The 16165-nt window shown below is 52.6% G+C and overlaps 1 protein-coding gene across 1 annotated transcript in view; it reads right to left on the minus strand.

The window, feature by feature from the left end:
• The window catches only part of TSPAN9 (tetraspanin 9), a 167090-nt gene extending 159391 nt beyond the window's left edge, over window positions 1-7699 (minus strand). Inside the window, exons 1-2 of the mRNA XM_032473231.1 lie at window positions 7578-7699; window positions 2350-2416 (exon numbers count right to left, since the gene is read on the minus strand). The gene's annotated coding sequence lies outside the window, so the exon portion shown is untranslated. The remainder of the gene's footprint in view (window positions 1-2349; window positions 2417-7577) is intronic.
• Between the last annotated feature and the right edge of the window lie 8466 nt (window positions 7700-16165).

Genomic DNA, 16165 nt, shown 5'->3' on the forward strand with positions numbered 1-16165 from the left:
CCTCAGGCAGGTATGCTCACCTCCCCACGCCGGGGCTCTAACTGAAGCTGAAATTATTAACTTGTAGGGCTGGAGTCCAGCAACAGAGCCTCTCACTCCAAAATGCGTGGGGCTGAGGCCGGAGGCAGTTCAAGTGAAAGGGCAGCAGGGGTGCCAGCACAGGACGGGTCAGGCAGCAAGACGGGCCACTAAGCAGACAGGTGACCATCCCTGTAAACAGCTTCCGCCCTGGCCCGGCCCCCATCAGCCATCAGAGCTCCCGTTTACTCATTAACTTCCTCCTCCGCCCACCTCTAGGCCAGAGGCAGAGAGGGCACCTGGAGAGGAGGAGGGCTCTGGGAAGCCCCCGGCCTGGAAGCCAAGACCCAGGCAGGGCCCTGGTCAACTCAGAAGCCACCTCTACCAGAGTGAGAAGGCCCCTGAGCAACGGAGGCAAGGAAACCCGCCTAAAGAAAGTCTAACCAGGCGGAGGCAGGATGAGAACCTCCACCGGCCAGCTGCTCATCGTTCCAGAGGCCCAACTGCAAGATGAGAAGTGGCAAAACCAAAGCCTTCTCAGGCCAAAGCCCCAGGAGAGGATAAGCCTCCTGTCTGGAACGGCCTTCTCTCAGGTCTCCCCTACTCTGCCTTCAACACAGACGTGCAGAAGGACAGTCATCTGGCTAGAAATGACTGGTGATGCCAGGGCCATCGGTCCCCCGCCCCAGGCTGTGCATCCTACCGGAAGCTCCCCAGCACGTTCTGCCCCAGGGGTACCCACCAGGGCAGGCCCCATGGAAGCTCTGTGACCTGGCAGGATGAGCGTGAGCAGCCTGGACGCGTGGAGCCACGAGGACCCTCACCCACTTGTCGTCGAGTCCTTCTGTCCCCGACACCTGATCATCAGCAGACTGGTTTCCCTCAGCATGGCCTCGTGCCCGGCTGCACAGCCAGTCCGCCTGTAGGCGGGGCCCCAAATCCCAGGGCAGCGAGATTGAAAGCAGACACCCCACCATGCCCTGGGGAGGAGGGGGCAAGACTTAAAATGGGAGCCCCGCACCTCAGCTGCAGCTCCAGGAGGGACTCGGGGCGGATGCCCAGGAGGACAAGGGCGGCCGCAGGCCTGGTGGGAAGGGAGTCAGATGGCCTAAGTTTGCGCCCGCTGGCACTCACAATGCGGTCTTAGGCAAGTCTCTGACCCACGCTCCACCTCAGCTCCTGCCACTGTGACCGGGGAGAAATGATAGCAACCTCAGAGGACTGTTGTGAAAGTTAAATCAGATTTAAATGCAGATTTAACACAATTTAAATTCAATTCGTTGTGGAAATATGTAAGAAGTCTGAAACTGAGGCCAAGGATGACAATGACAGATATGAATACTGACACGTGAGTATAATGTACAAAGCATGACAGGACTAGAAGGGCTGTGTGGCCGCCCCTGGGACACCCAACAAGCTCTGCTGGAACTCACAGACTAGGGGATCCCTTGGCAAGAAAAGCCAGCAGCCAGCACCGTCCTGCTCACCACACCCACCAGCACACACAGGTTCTTCGAAGGTAAGAGATTTCCAAATCACCCAGCAGGAGGAAGCCCCGGGATGCATCCCACATCACGTAAGACATAAAAGGCCCAGGTCTGCAAGCAGCACCCCAGAACCTGAATCAGCCCCACCACACCGCGGTCCTGCCCAGGCAGGCTCCGCAGGGGCCTCCGTGCGCAGGTGCTGCGATCAGCAAGACCCTGGGAGCCCTCAGGGCAGAGATGAGGACCCCGGAGAGGGTCGCGGCAGAGGGCGCCCACCCGGAGCGCCGGGGGCATCCCGGCAGCAGCCAGTATAGAGGAGCACACGGGTGGGACTGGCCAGATTCCCACAGTCCTTCCTGGATGGCGGGCGGGAGGTCCTCCACCCTGGCTCCCAAGCCTGCTGGGAGGAGGCAGGAAACAGGAAGCTGCAGGCCTCTCCTGCTTCCCCGGGCTTCCTCCCTACGATCAGGGTAGTTAAAAGAAATTAAGAACACTGCCAGCCACCATTCAGAGACAGTGGGGAGGGGGAGGTCTCTCCTGGCTCCCGAAGCCAAGTTTAAGGAGCTTATCAATTCAAAGTCAAGAATTAGGGTGGAAGAGGGGAGGGAATAGTGCCGTGGTAGTGTGTGAAAGCGTGCTCCAGGTCGCGGGTTCAATCCTTAGTACCTCCATTAAAAAAACATAAAATTAGGGCGGAGAAAGATCTAGAAAATGTCAACATGCTGATCTATCCCCTCCCCTCCAAGCCACAGTTAAAGAGCAAGACAGACTCTGGCTTTGGACAGTTTATAACACATGGATTTTCAGAGGCCCCACCACACAATGGATTCGGAGCGACACTGACCTGCGTTCTTTGAATCTCCTGCGAACACCTTGGCTGCTGACAGATCAGAGAAGACTCCAGGATGCTCCTGCAGGAAAATAAAACATTAGGTCATCACTTCACTGTGAGGCCACTCCAGGCTGACCTCGGTTCAGCCACGGCCACTCTTTGGGCTGCAGTCTCCCATCAAGAACCCATTCACTCAACAGATGGAAAAGTCCAGAAAGGGCACACGGGTTCCAGCTGCTGTGCCAGTTCCACTCGGCTGGCGCTGTGTGCTAAAGCACCATGAGAGAGCCCCAGCCCTGGCTCGCGGGAAGGACGGCTGTGATAGATTAGTGATGTCTGCCGTGTGCCGTTCTAGAAGGAACAGTATCCGTGCCACACAACTGCCACCCCTGGGGTAGACCCTTGGCATCCAAGGATTTAATGTGTGCAATTTGATCACTCACAAATGAGACAAAGTTTCACGATACGTAAAAGTCTGTAACTTTACTGAGACACGGGTTTGACTCACACACCCTCTGAGGCCGAGGTAAAGGAACAGGCCACCTTGTTGCTTCCATCCCTGCCACATCCAAAGTTACTCGTGGGGAGTAATAAAAACTGGTGGAAAATGGCCACCAAGTGAGAGATAAAACTGCAGCAGCAGTTGAAAGGGTAGTTAACTTGGGGTGTGAAGATATATACAGGAAACATTTGGCCCTCTGCGGAAACATGACTCCAGAGAAAGCCAGGCCCGTATACAAATCATGCTGTGGATGCAATTTAGGACTCTAGAAGGTGCAAGATTCAGTTCTTTTTTGTGGGGGGAAGGGGTGGCAAAACGGACCTTTTATTGTTGAGATATAACTGACATAGAACATTCTATTAGTTTCCACAATATTTGCATAGACTGTGAAGTGATCACCACAGTAAGGCTGGTTAGCATCCATCAATATCCAGAGTTACAAAATCTCTCTTGTGATGGGAACTTTGAAGATCTACGCTCTGAGCAATGCTCAAGTTCACAGTATGGCATGACTGTTAACTCCAGTCACCACGTGATACATCATACACCTTCAGGACAGAGAACGTTAGGATCCACCCTGAGCCTACTCCCCGCCTCTCAGCATTGAGTGCTGGGCCAAGGAGAACACAGAGGCAGACAGAATCCATGCCCAGAGGGGCTTCCAATCTAGTCGGAGGAACCACGATGTCCCCTGGAAACAGCAAGTGGCCCTGCCTCAGTCCTCCAGTCCCCTCTGCATCCTTTCCTCACCGCCCCCATCCAGCCAAGCCACAAATGACCTCAGTCCTGCTTCCAAAATATCTCAGCTGCCCAGCCACTCTCCCCACCATGATCTCCTCTCTTCACGGACCCCATACTCACCCTGCTTAGGCCTATCCCAGCCTCTGCGACCCCTACTCAAAAACCTGCAAAGTTCCCAGGACCCCAAGGCTGACCGCAGTCTCCCAGCACCAGCAGGCAGCACGTGGGGGGCATGTAACTCCTCTTCAATGAATGGATGGATGGAGGGATGAAATTCCTTGGCTGGACATTTAAAGTCACCCACAGTATGGTCTCTATCTACCTGTCCAGCCTTTCCTCTCTCTGGTTCCTCCCACACAACCCACTCACCGGCCCAACTGCACTAGTCACGCGCCCCAACACTCTCCCAGCGCCTTTCCTCCCTTCTGTCGAAATGCAAGCCGCTCTTCAAAGTTCACATCAAACACCTCTTGCAGTATAAAGTGTTCCTCTGGAGTCAGGGTGACTTAGCCCCCTGTTTGAACCCACATATTAGAGGCCATTCATCTCATATTTTGAATTGTCATTTTCCGAAGCCCTTTCTTAACCCTTTACTGCATTATATGCCTCATGAAGACAAGGATCCTTACCATTTTGATTTTTGCACCATCAGAACTTCACAGACTCTTGTACCAAGACACACATACTAGGTGTTTGTGGACAACACTGAAGGGTCACCCCACGCAGGGTGGGAAAGCCAGGAGAGACGAAGACGTAAAATGCCACAGGCTCTCCAAGGAAAAGGGTTCTTCTGGTATGGGCGGCCAGGGAAGACTCCAAGAAGGAGCTCAGACATGAGCAGCATGTTGAAAGAGGGTAGGAGAGAGTGGGGAGGAGCCTTCCAGGAAGATGGAACAGTAGGCGCTAAGGGGCAAAGATGGAATGAGCTGAGCGGGCCTGGGAGATGAGTCTGGCCGGACCAAGGCTTCCTAGGGAAAGAAGTTGGGGATTAGGCAAGACAGGCAGGCCAGAAGAGGGGAGGAGGGACGTGAAGGGCTAGGCTAAGGCTCCCAGAGGAGATCCAAGCCCTCGTCATCCGTGGGATGACCGCCACCGCAGGCCTGGGCCTTAGTGGGAGAAGAAGTCCTGTCCTCTCTGGTTCTGAGCGCATCAGCCTAGTCCCCTCGGCGAGGTTATAAATAACAGGCATTGCTGACTGCACACCTGCTGCGCACGAGGCCCTAAGCTACATGCTTCCCATATGTTATCTCACTGCTCCTTCCAACAGCCTTGAGAGCTTGGTATTGTTATCCTCATTTTGCAAGCAGGAAGCGAAAGCTAAAAGAGGTGAAGGCACTTGGCCGAGGCCTCCCCGGCTCACCCGTGCACTGAACAATCCACCGGCAGCGCAGTTATATTCCCTGCAATGAGGACTGGCCCTCCCACCACCGACCCAGCGTCTCCTCATCCACTCCTCCAGGGCCACACTGATTAAGCACATAGTAGGAGCTTGAGAAAGCACACTGAACAGAATGGAGGCTGCCAGGGGCTGCAGGGGAGGGGGACATGGGGAGCTGTCTGACGGGTGGACAGTTTCAATTTTGCCTATGGAAAAGATCTGGGGATCAGCTGCAGGACAGTGTGAGTAAACTTGACATAACTGAACTGTATGTTTAAAAAAGGTGACAAAAGGTAATTTTTGTTATGTGCTTTTTAACCACAATTAAAAATTTTAAAGTTAAAACACACTTAGTAACTGACTTATTGGCTGCTCATAGCATCTTACGCTGTTAATTATCCGATGCTGGAAGAGACTCTAGAAGCATTTTAACCCAATAACCCTCCAAAACAGACAGCTGGAGAGAGGAGGTGACTTGCACAATTAGGTGACATTAGAGCTGAGATCGGAGCCCGGGCCCCCACAGGCTCAACAGTAAAGAACGGCAGGGACAGCCTAGGCAGGACAGAAGACACAGCACAAGAGGTCGGAAGCCACAGGTTCAAACCCTGCTTCTTCTACCTGTGAGTTCTGTGACCTCAGAAGTCATTTATTCTCTCTGAGCCTCATTTTCCTAACTTGTAAGAAGGCCATTAAAAATAACATCTGCTTACAGGGGAGGATATAGCTCACTGGTAGAGTGCATGTTCAGCACGTACGGGGTCCTGGGTTCAATTCCCAGTACCTCCAACTAAATAAGTGCCTCCCCCCCCCCCAAAATAACATATGCTTTACAAGATTATGTGTGACATCCAGTCAACGTGCAGCAAAAGCACTTGGTCAACTACAAATTACTTTACAAACATGAATTGTTGTTACAAATATTAAATATCTGTTCATAGGTTTAAAGATTAATATCTGCTTGAGATTAACATATATAAAAGAGATAACCAACAAGGGCCTACTGTATAACACAGGGAACTATAGTCAATATCTTGTAATAAACTATAATGGAAAATAATTGAAAAAGAATAATTTACATATATATGTATAACTGGAATCACTTTGCTGTACCTCTGACACTAACACAACGTTGTAAATCAACTATACTTCCACTGAAAAAAAAAAAGATTAAAATCTGATTAAATCAGACAAAAATTAAACTCCCTCTCCATTCTGGTCTACTCTCAGCTGTTCTGGGCCTTGCACAAAGCAGGTCTTCAATAAGTAAGCACAGAATTGAATTAATCCTTCAAGTTTTATCTACTCTGGTCTTATTCCCTCCTTCACCCCCAACCCACAGCCCGGCGGCACGGGCCATGCCAGGACCAGGCGGAGGGCAGGAAGCTCGTGTGAAAGTCTGCCTCGCGGGCTGCATTCCTTAGCTAAATATAAATAATTTGTCCAGTCCATTGTTTGACATTATCCATAATACCTCTCCTCCCCTTCCCATTACTTACAATGACAAGCTGACTGCACATCTTTATAGCAGAACATACATACAAAACATTCTCTATGGCTATTTTTAGTAAAGAGAGGGAAGCTGGCTCATATACAGGGATCAGAGCATGAGTCCTCAGTTTTCTCCACTAGTCCAGGAAAGCTTCCTGGAGGAGGAAATACCTGAGTCACCCCAGGGAAAAGAACAGCTGCCGGTCAGAAGGGCACCCTCACATAATGAGTTTGGTTCTCCCAACCAAAGGAAGGTGAACACTGGGGCCTTATCCTTGTTTGGGGGATGGGGAGAAAAGGTCCACCCAGCCCAGGGGATCCCAGACTCCCCCAATGCCTCAAACTTCCCCGCCACCACAGGCATTTGGGAAAGAGGTAGCAAAGGGATCTTTTTCAGGGCTAGTTCTGAAATACATAAGCACAAATACTGCTCTCGGTAAGGAGCTGGTTTCTTGTTTGGACTTTTTTTTAAAAAACCACAAAAAAGTTTTTTAAAGTCCCAAACTTGGATGCACAGATGGACTACATCTCCGACCCCGGGGCGTGCCAAAGCCCTGTCACTCTGATGCCGATCTGCCAGCGGTGGCCCAAGGAGTGGCCAGGGGTGCCGGGGGCTGCGGACAGCCTCCCAGCCCTGCTGAGGCCCCGCCCTCCCCGGGGGCGCTGTGTGGACCACCCCAAGCCGGTCCACTGGCTCCCACAGTCAGAAGCCCTTGACAACTCCGGGGCTCTCCCTTTTCGGCTGCATCCTACAGACCCCCCATCCCTTCGCCTGGGACTCCGCCGTCCACTCCCTTAGCCCCGTTCCCGAAGGGTCTTCCTCGCAGCCTCTCCCCTTGCAGACCCCTCTTCGGCCCGTCACCGGGCCCTGGCACTCTCCTTCTCCTCCCAGGCGGCTTCCCGCCCCCTCACCGGGCGCAGACCCCATCCCTCCCTCAGCTCGACCACTGCCGCCCCCCCGACACCCCCTCCCGGGGGCGCCTCAGGCCGCTCGCCCCTCTGGGAACCCGGTCAGGGGCTTGCCGGCCCGCCCCTCGCCGGCCTGGGCCCCCCCGGCCCCTTAACCCCGGGCGCTCCCGAGCCCCCGGCCCGCGGCCCGCCGCCCCGCCCGCCCCGGGCTGCACTCACCGCCCTCCCAGGAATGTGGGGTGCAGCTCGCTCGCGATCGCGCGCCGCCGCCGCAGCCGCTACCACAGCCGCCGCCAGCGGAAACAGGGGGCGGGGCCTGCCCTGAACGGCGAGGCCGCGGGGCGGAGCCATCCGCGGGCGGGGCGGGGCCTGTCCGCGAATGGCAAGGCCGGGGGCGGGGAGGGGCGGGGCCGGCCGAGGGGCGGGGCCGGCCGAAGAGCCGCGAGGCCGAGGGGGCCCGAATCCCCGCGCGAGGTGTGGGGGAGGGGGCTGAAGCTCTGAGCCGGAGAGGGCATTGCGGGCGGGGCGGCAGGTGGCTAAGAGGTGTGCCAGGCTGAGGGTCTGCCGGGGCCCAGGGCCTCCAGCACCCACTGGCCGGATCCCCAGCGTCGGAGCCGGAGGGACCTAGGGGGAGGCCAGGGCCGTGCTGGGCGCGGACGTCCCAGGCCAGGCGTCCGGGGCCAGGCGTCCCGGGCCAGGCCTGGCTGTCCTCCGGAAGGCTTGCTCCCTCCCCTCCGCCTGGATTCTCCTTCGGGGCGCTGGTGCGACCCCTTCTCCTGCTGCAGGGGCCGAGGCCGCAGCCTTGTCAGAGTTTCGGGAGAGGTCAGGGCCAGGGAGTTCGCGCCCCTGCGCTCCGCGCGCAGACACCGCCTCAAGACCCAGGCAGGGATCGCGGCTTTCCCCCTGGAGCGGGGTTCGGTGGCCTCCCGCCCCACCCCCACAACTAGGCAGCCCTTTCCTGGTGCGCCTGAGATGTTGACTCTGCTATGCGTTGGAGACTGCCCCCTGAGAGGCTGTTGGAGGAGCCGCTGTCCGCCTCCCCAGGAGTAACGGCCTCCAAGTGTTGGTAAAGGGCACGGCGCGCCCGGGGGCCCTGAACTGCAGTGGGACAAACTCAGGTTACAAGTCTCCGGCCCAGGGCTTCCTATGGACCTTCCTCTCTGGGCCTGGATTCTTGAAGCCAGAGGCCTGGACTCTCTTCCAAAGTGACCACTAAACTGCCACCTCTTCTCCTCATTACCGTTTTTGGAATGTGTCTGTGCTTCCCACGTGCACCATCCTGTGCTAAGAATAATTTGAGACAAAATTTTTTAACCTGACTGTAATCACCAGGTCTTTTCCTAGTTAGACTGGCAGTTTCTGCTCCTCTCCTGGGCCCCCTCCCCTCATACACACACGACCTTGTTTTTGTCTATTAGACTTAACTCAATAATTCATCCCCTCCGACTCCCCTGTCCCTTCCTTCAAACTCTTGTTTGCCCTGCATAAAGTCTTCCCAGGCTGAGCCCCTGCCAAGCCCCAATCTCTCTCGGCACTGCGGCAGCCCTTGAGTGCATGTAACTAGCTCTGCCCAGCTTCCAATAGAGGATATTGAGGCCCAGAGGTAGAGGGATTTGCCTGTGATGTCCACTAGGTGAGTGATCTTACTGTAAAGCCACTGGGAGGCAGCCTTGTGTGGTAGCAACCACAGGGCTCTGGAGCTACACAGACCTGGGATTGAACCCTGACTCTGCCTCTCATGGGCTGTGACCTCTCTCGGTAGGCCTCAGTTTCCTCACCTGTGAAATGGGGTTAGCCACAGGGCTGATGGAATGACCAAGATGATGGAGGCAAAAGCACAACATTTGATGTACAGTGGGTGCAAACATTAGCTTCCCCTGCCCGTTGAAGGAAGATACTCAAATCTGAAATAATATGATTATAGAGCCTTAAGGCTGGAAGAAACCTGAGCAGAATCCCCTCAGCAATAACCCAGAAAGTGGCCACACTGCTCACCCTCCTTCGACACACCCAGAGATGGAGGACTTGTGTCTCTGAAGGGGGTTACAGCTGGCAGCAAGGCTGTAGAGGGTAAGGAAGTATTCAACATAGAGGAGGCAAAGATGCCTCAAGGTCTGTGGGGCGGACACACACCCACTGTGTCCTCTGAGGACAGAAGTTAAACAAATGACCTGACAAGGAGGCAGGACACTCTTAGGGCAGGAAAACAGAAGAGTTCGGACATCCCCCGAAGCACGAGGTCACAGTTTCCTGTACCAGGCTGCTACGGAGTGTCGGGGGATTTGTGTCCTGGGGATTCTGAAAGTGCAGAGGACAAACTGCTGTAGATAGAGCGCCCTGCACAGGATCTTGGGGTGCATCCCCTCTACTCCTCTGGTCCTGCATTGTTACTAACGGTCCCCCTTTCACTCTCAAATACCTTGGTTTGGACAATAAATTACATGTCACATGAACTCTGAACCAAGGCAACACTCCAAAGAGCTTCCAGCCCTCCAGGGTCAGCAATTCTGCTGGAATTCCTGGATCCCCAGAGACTTCAAGAGATAGTGTGTTCCTGTATCCCCTTGAAATCACCAAATCAAATCAACAATTATAATAAGCAAAAAGTCAAGCAAAGGGGCAGGCAGCGCCTGCTGAATCGTGACACCTAGTGGGGAGAGTTCACACTGCGGGAGGCTGGGTTTGGGGGCCAGCGGTTTCTTTGTCAGCTGGTCAGGCAAAGAAAAGAGCTCCCGTTCACCAAGTGCCACGTGCCAGGGAGGGTTCTAAGTCCTTCCCATGTTCTGATTCGCTGAATCCTCGTAACAACTCCATGGTGTAGGGGCTGCTGTCATCCCTCCACTTTACAGAGGAGGAACAGAGGCCTGGGAGGGTTAGGTCACTTCCTTCAGGTCACTCAGCCAGTAGCTGGGCATGTGACTGCTACTTCATCCAGCCCCGAGCAGCTGGATGCACAAAGGTGCTCCAGAGTTGTCTCCCATCCATGGGGACTTTAGCCAACCCTCCGACGTGAAGGAACAGTGAGAGGCAGAGTGTACCAGGAGGTCTTTTTTCACATCTCCCGCAATGAGTGGCATTTTCTGCATCTACCAGGGGTGAAAATTGGGGCATTAAACCTGACAGTGAGAAAACATATAAACCATCAGTGACACGCAAGTGGAGCTGCCAGTTTAAAGACACACTTCTCAGCATGAAGAATGGTAACAGTTCCTTCCCTCCCCAAACCCTTGGACACCATTTGCTCATGGAATCTGAAGACTGGTGGGTCACTGGTCACTGAAATGGGCCAGCTGCACCCAGACTAACAACCCCAGGCCTCCCACCATTCTCCTGGAGAGGAAGGCAAAAGTGACCAGACTTTTCTTCTGCTGCCTTTTCATTTTTAAAGAATGCAGATCATCCCAAGGACAAGCCCCGCCTTCAACTTCTTTGTCTTCCCAAGCTAAGGTGAGGCAGGTGCAGCAGGACTGAGGAGCAGCAGACACGGACATCGTGTACAAGTCTTTGTTAAAAGGTTGCCATGCGGTGTTTGGGACGTGCTTATTCTAAAGAAAGTATTCATTGCTTATCTGAAGCTCGTTGTTTATCTGAGTATCCTGTATTTTTAACTGCTAAATCTGGCAGCTCGACTTTGTCATTGATTGTCACTGAAACCATTGGAAAACACAGTCAGAGGTCTGCAGACTTTCTTTTGCAAAGGGCCAAATTTGAAATAGTTTAGGCCTTGCAGGCCACCTGGTCTCTGTCACAATCACTCAGCTCCGCCGCAGTGGCACGAGGGCAGCCGTAGACCACGCGTAATCAGTGAGCGTAACTGTGTCCCACTAACACTTTGCTTACAGAAATAGGCATCGGGCCATGGTTTGCCAACCCCTGGACCAGATGAGAGCCTTTAGACTCCCGGCTATCTTCAGATGTGTTGTAGAGGCAAGAATGGCTTGGATCCTAAATTCTCAAGCATGAAAAACTGAAGAGACTGACCAAAATCACGGAGCGTAAGGTGAGTATCAGCGCGTGTCCACGTGCACGTGTGAGTCAGCGCCTGCAGGAAGCACGTGCTTCTAGAGCAGGGTCAGGGTGGAGCAGTCTAGGTTGTACTGAGTCTTGGTCAGCCCCTGTCAGAAGAAGTTCTCTGTTGGAACTCCTGGTGGTCAGCATGTACTCCGTAAGGACAAATGCACAGGCAACGTTGTGAAATCAGAAAGCACAGAGGCCAAGAAAAGCAGAGCACCCCTGAGGAAGGCCTTCGGGTAGAGCTAAAGCTGTTGGGTTTGTCCACCTGAGGCAGAGTACTGAGAGGCACGTGGTGATGCCTGTGAGCATCTCTGCATGCAAGGGCACGAGTGTGTGTGTGTGTGCACCACGTGGACACCAGCTATCTGAACGTGTGGGAAACAACTGAGGAATTTGCATGGTAGGTAGGAATCAATACTTGTAACAGCAATAGCCATTCCAGCTACATTTGTATCATCTTTCTTAATGATCTTAGAATATTCCTGTATGCTTACCAAGGGCAATTCCATGGTTTAAAATCACACTTTAAATTCTGCCCTGTAAGGGTGAGGGTACAGCTCAGTGGTAGAGTGCATGCTTAGCATGCACAAGGTCCTGGGTTCCATCCCCAGTCCCTCTGTTAAAAAAAAAAAAAAGTAAATAAGATTAAAATAAATAAACCTAATTACTTCCTCCCCAAAAGTAAACACATAAATAAATGAATTAGTCAGCCCTGCAGACCAAAACCACCTGTAAAAGAACTGACCAGTTAAAAGCGTTCAACCCAAACGTGAATTGGCCACAGCACAGGAAATGTACTGTGTCTGGAGTGAGAGAACTGCTGGGGGCACGTGCAGGATAAGGACACAGATCCCACGGGCAATGGACTGTGCCGGGTCATGTGAAGGATTCTGACATGGACGTATGTCCTAAGATAAGTAAGTCATCACTGAAGTCTTTTAAATAAGCGAGTGGCAGGATCAGATCTGCATTTTGCGTCTTTCCCTCTGGCTGGAGGGCGGCGGGAGGCTTCAGCAGGGTTCTAGGCACGAGGTGAAGTTAGCATGGTCTAGGTTGGGGGCATTGACAAAAAAGAAATATGGATGGACTTGAGAGAGATCTTGAGAGAGATGCAGAAAGTGGAAGGCACAGACTGGATATGAAGGACTGGATATGAAGAATATGAAGCTGTCAAGAATGACTCGTCAGGTTTCTGGCCAGCCTCAGGGGACGTTTGGTGGGGCCCTTCCATGAGACAGACAAGAGGGGAAGAGGACCAGACTGAAGGGGAGTTTGGTGAGTTCGAGGAAGATGAAGACTACCAAGTATCCATCAGATTTAGTGAGTTTAAGGTCACTGGGAGGTCTTGGCAAGAGCCCTTTCTTTGCAGTGCCGAGGGAGAAGCTGCGCAGGAGACAGTTGAGGAGGGAGTTGGAGCTGAGAGATGGAGACATTGAGACAGTGCTTCCTCAGAACAGGCTATGGATGGGAAGACGTGTAGGGCGAATGGCTGACGGAGGCTGCAGAGCAAGGGAAGAGCTGGGGAACTTAACAGGAGAAATGAATCCATTATAAAACCTTGTGGGAAGAGTCCTACTTCTAGCAGGTCCTAACTGACCAGCCTTCCCGCAGGCAGCATCTGTACACTCTGGACAGCATACAGAAAACCAAACATCCCGTCAAACAACAACAACAAACAAACAAAACACCCCCAACTACCTGAGGGCTCCAGACAGTGCGCTCAAGTAGGTAGATTTTGGAGGGGGTTCAAAATATAGAAGAAGCAATTGGCATGAGATAAGTTTCCTTTTTTTTTTTTTTTAGTTTTCCTGTGTTGGCCAGAGTCACAGTGCAGCATAAGATGGTAAATTTTGCAATAGAAAACCCACTGTCTTTCTGGCAGGAGGAACCAGAGGATGGAGCCCAGAGCAATTAAGATGCTGGAGAGTGAGTAGTGAATCCTAGGGAGGCGAGAGCCAGAGAAGAGGAATCCAGAATTTTCTATATAGTAAACTCTGCCCAAGTCTCTGACTCATGGCTGAACCATATATGAGCAGGAAAAACTGCAGGTATCCCTGCAAAAATAAATGAACCTAATAGACTTGAGCAATTGCCTGCTGCAGACAAGACAATGTTTGTAGTCTGACTGATAGCCAAGTTCAGTACCTGCTAAAAGGAAACATCAACGCTCTTCTCAGGGATAAAATAGAATCCAGGGTCTCCTTAACAGAACCTTGAAAATATTCGTGCTAGGACCCACAACTCGCAGAGTACAAAAAGCCGGGGAAATGTGATCCATTCTCAAGGGAAAAACAAACAGAGGCCAACCCGAGGTAGCTCAGGTGCTGGAGTTGTCAGACAGCTGTTATAACTATACATAAAGATATAAAGAAAATACATGTGTAATAAAAGAACAGATAGGAAAGCCACAGCAGAAGAAAAGAGAAAATGTAAAAAGGAGCAAACGGAAATTTTAGAACTGAACGTCTGAAATAAAAATAACTCACTGCATGAGTTCAATGACCAAAGGGAGATCCAGTGGGAAGAGAAAATGAACTTGACAACAGATTGATAGAAAGTTAGTGCATCTGAAAGAAAGAAAAGAGATTGGAAAGGAAAAAAGTAACAGAGCGGCGGGAACCTGTAGGATAATATCAGAATGTCTACTATATGGGTAACTGGAGTCCCAGAAGGAGAAAATGGGACAGAAAAAATAGATATATTTAAAAGCTTATGGGGGAGGATCCAGTTGAGAGGACCAGGCTGAATATATGGGAAGGATAAGGGAGCAGAGATAGGTGAGGTCGTCATAGAAGGAGGGGAGGGATGGATCCAGAGTGAAGTGTGGAGACGTGGCTGAGGCAGAGAAGACGGCAGCGTTTGTACTGGCAACAGGGGAAGAGGAGAAGATGCAAACAGGCCCCGTGGGATTTGTGTCCCACGCGGGGATTTTCATTTGATGCCTTCGATTTTCCTGGTTAAAGAGAGAGATTGAGAGACAGAAACAGAAGGTCACCTGGGGCAGGCGATGGTGTAAAGGGAAGCTAGAGGTTTGAAATAATCCCCGTGGAAGAGTGAGTCCACCGGAGGCACCGAACAGGGTTCCCTACGTGTACTGAGGGCCCGTTGGAACATAGCAATCGTGAATTTACGTGGAACCAATGTGCCCCACTGTGTGACTTTCCCAGAAGCCGCCTGAGTGCACGCACGGTGATTCTGGACAGTTGGGTCCATCCAACAGCTGGGACTTCACCAGATGGCTGAGACAAACGACGAAGGGTCAAGGTCATGCTATCACCAGGACTGTTAAAGATGGGGGGTGGGGCAGACGGGAAGTGAGAGGGCAGATGGTGCCGGATAACAGAGCAGGGGTGCTGATGGGGGAGACGGTGCAGCAGGGGACGTTGAACAAGCCGGCCGGAAGGAGAGGAGGGGAGATTGACTCCATGGTTTGGAGCGGAACCGATGCGGGAGCCCAAATTGTGACTGTGCAGGTGGGCGGCTTAGAGAGAGCAGAGATAGGCTTCAAGGAACTGCAGGTCCAGGAGGACTGTGGAAAACGCGGCTGAGACGCAGATAAATGGTGCAGGGGAAGCAGGGAGTAAGGAAGCTTTCACACAGGGTGTGGAAGACGGTGACCAGACACCCTGCAGGAGGGCCATGGAGGATGCAGTGTCTGCAGGTGTGTTACTCACCTACGGCTGCAAACAGTGACCACAGGCTCAGCAGCTTAAACCAACACACTTTTACTACCTTGTGGTTTCTGTGAGTCAGTCCCAGCAGGGCTCAGCTGGGTCCTCTGCTCAGGGCATCCCAAGGTGGCAGTCAGGTGCTGGTTCCTGCTGGAGGCTGCCCTCGGCGCCTGGCCAGGGGGCTCTCCCAGCACGGCCACCTGTTTCATCGCACCAGCAAAGAGTCTCCAGAATGTGTCTGTTAGCAGGATGGCGTCTGTGTAATGTGACTTAATCACAGTGTGACATCCCTTCACCGTTGCCATGGTCCCTTCATTAGAAGCAAGTCACAGGTGCACGCGCTCAAGGGGAGGGCATCACGGGGGGTGTCGGGGAGTCAGGGATTAGAGGGGCACAGAAGGGAAGGACATATGGGGCGTGTGCTGGTCACTGCAGGACAGCACACTGGATGGAGGTGGGAGGCGGGAGGAGGTGGGACATGGGTCAGGACGAGGTGCTGAACATGTGAGGGTAAGGGTCTGGCTAGGGATGGATGGGGTGTCGGGGAGAGGGGCTTAGACTTCGATGGAAATTGGGTTCTCTGCCTTTCTCCATCCTATGGACTATGAAAAAGAAATCTGCTTAGTTACAAAAATATGTTGTGTCAAGTAGGTTAGCTTTGTTAAGGATATATTGATTTTATTTCCTCCCAAAGGCTGGCCTCTTTAAAGAGCAGATGGTCGAGGCACATACACTGAGACAGCCTGCGAGGAGTCTTGAAGATAAGAGAGAGAAAGAAAATGACAGCCCGTCTCCAGCATGAAAGGGAGGAGAGCCAGGAGGCCAAGGAGAAAGGGCAGAGTAGAAGCTGACGTTCTGAAATTGGAATCCAGCCTAGTGAACTCCACACGGTTGGGTGAGATGACCTGGTGCGACTGTCAATAAAATGACCAGAGGATGTTTAATAAGACACGAGGATCATAAAAGTGACCAGGGGCACACTTGCAGCCCTGGCTTGGATGTCTGGGATCCAAGTTGATATATATCCATGTATGACATTTTAAAAATTCACTAATGGGGGAGGGTCTAGCTCAGCGGTAGAGCGTGTGCTTAGCATGCACAGTTCCTGGGTTCAATTCCCAG

This window comes from Camelus ferus, chromosome 34 (genome assembly GCF_009834535.1).
Source record: "Camelus ferus isolate YT-003-E chromosome 34, BCGSAC_Cfer_1.0, whole genome shotgun sequence".
Classification (NCBI taxonomy): domain Eukaryota; kingdom Metazoa; phylum Chordata; class Mammalia; order Artiodactyla; family Camelidae; genus Camelus; species Camelus ferus.